This window comes from Belonocnema kinseyi, chromosome 7 (assembly GCF_010883055.1).
Source record: "Belonocnema kinseyi isolate 2016_QV_RU_SX_M_011 chromosome 7, B_treatae_v1, whole genome shotgun sequence".
Taxonomy (NCBI): Eukaryota; Metazoa; Arthropoda; class Insecta; order Hymenoptera; family Cynipidae; genus Belonocnema; species Belonocnema kinseyi.
In genome coordinates, this window is record NC_046663.1 from 65,367,608 (window position 1) to 65,369,485 (window position 1,878).

At 31.6% G+C, this 1,878-nt stretch overlaps 1 protein-coding gene across 1 annotated transcript in view; it reads right to left on the minus strand.

Annotated features, from left to right (window-relative positions):
- Positions 1–1,878, minus strand: part of LOC117176478 (green-sensitive opsin-like) — a 44,344-nt gene that overhangs the window by 34,243 nt on the left and 8,223 nt on the right. The gene's annotated exons all lie outside the window — the stretch shown is intronic.

The window sequence follows — 1,878 nt, forward strand, 5'->3', positions numbered from 1 at the left end:
AACTGAATAATAATGAGAATTCATTGGCATTTTTTTGTGAAACTAATATTAGATTCGTAATCCGCGACCCAAAAACCTTTGAGGAATCAATCTTGTTGAAAATAAATAAAAATTTATAAAAATCAACCACCATTTTGTATCCGCCATTTTTTTTAACAATATCAGATTAATAATCCGTCACATCAAAAATCCCTTAGTGAGCATTTTTGTTATAAAATATTAAAATTTGTTAAAATCCCTTCCATTTTGTATGTGCCATAACCCGAAGCCTCTAAGGGATCCTTTTTTTCGTGAAAAATCAAAATTGGTAATAATCCTCCGCCATTTTGTGACCACCATTTTGTTTTTCAAAAACCAATATCCGATTCGTACTCAGCGAACCCGAAAACCTCTAAGTGATCTTTTTTTCATTAAAAAATTAATATTTGTGAGAATCCTCCGCCATATTCTAACCGCCGTTTTGTTTTTTTTCAAAAACCAATATCAGATTCATAATCAGCGACCCCAAAAACACCCGCGTAAGAAAATTCATCCCATAATAATGATATAATTGAATTATAGCCAAGTTTTTGAGGATTTTGACCACTGTGTGCCGTGTTTATACCGAAAAAAGTGGATATTCTGACGTCGATTCTTAGGTCTCGATTCTTTTGCATTCAGATCGGTACTTGGATCGAGATCGACCTTTTTGTAGTATCAGTGCTGCGGCATGAATACTTTTCTCAGTATCGCCCATCCCTAGTATAAAGAAAATTCTGAAATTATTAGCATTGAAGTAAGACTTTTTTACAGTTAATAAGAGGGAGGTTGAAAATTTAAAAATAAAGGAAAAAATGTGATATGATTAATGCACTAATTTGGTGATCAATAATGAAGGAAAAATGTATTTTTTTAAACTAGCCAAGCATTTCAATGAATCGTTTATAAAGATTTGTTCAGTCAAATCTCATCATTTCAGGTTCAGGAAGAAAACACGAAGAGAAAGTCACGAAGATGGTAGCGCTGATGATTTCAGCGTTTCTAGTTGCTTGGACACCATACGCTGTTGTAGCTCTGGGAGCACAGTTTTTTAATGTGTGTATAGATACAAAGTTAAACGAAAACGAAATCGCTGGAAAACATTTAACTCCTTTTTGTTCGTAGTACGAGGGCAAGCCCAATTATTCCCTGGCTCATATGTAATTGTTTGCGAAGAAAGGGACCTAATGTGGAAAATATAGATTTTTATTTTCTCACTCCCAGTTACTCTTAATTAAGTAAGTTACTCTTTCATTTTTAATACTCAGAATTTTTTGAAGTTTTTTTTTCTCGTTATTAAGCTACAAACATAGGCATAATAAGTGTAGGCAGAGACGAACCGAGAAGCCTGCAAAAAACAGCCCCCGCCCTTACCAGTACTGGGTATAGGCGAAGCTACACCAGTCGCTTTTAAGGAATTTTTAGGGATTGAAGAGAAACGTTTACGAAATAAAACCACATTAATGATTTTTATTTAAACCTCTTTAATTCTTTATTATTTATACCCTCTAGCAGCGCCCCAAAATATATACCAAAAATCAAACAAACTAAATTTTGACATAATATTGTTTATTTTTAGCAATGTTTGTATTCTAGGTCATACAAATAATTAATAATGAACAATTTGAATATTTCCAATAACTTTTCAAACCATTTTTGATTTTTAAATAAACGCTAAGTATTTACCCAATTATTTATTCCCAAAAAATGTGAAAAATAATTGTATTTTCTGATTGAAGTGTGATAGCTGATCCTCGTTTGGAGCACCAAAGTTTTTAAAAACATTATATGATTAGTTAAAGAATTAATTATTGTTTATTTAAAATTTTTTTAGAAATTTAGTAAAACATTTATAAGGAC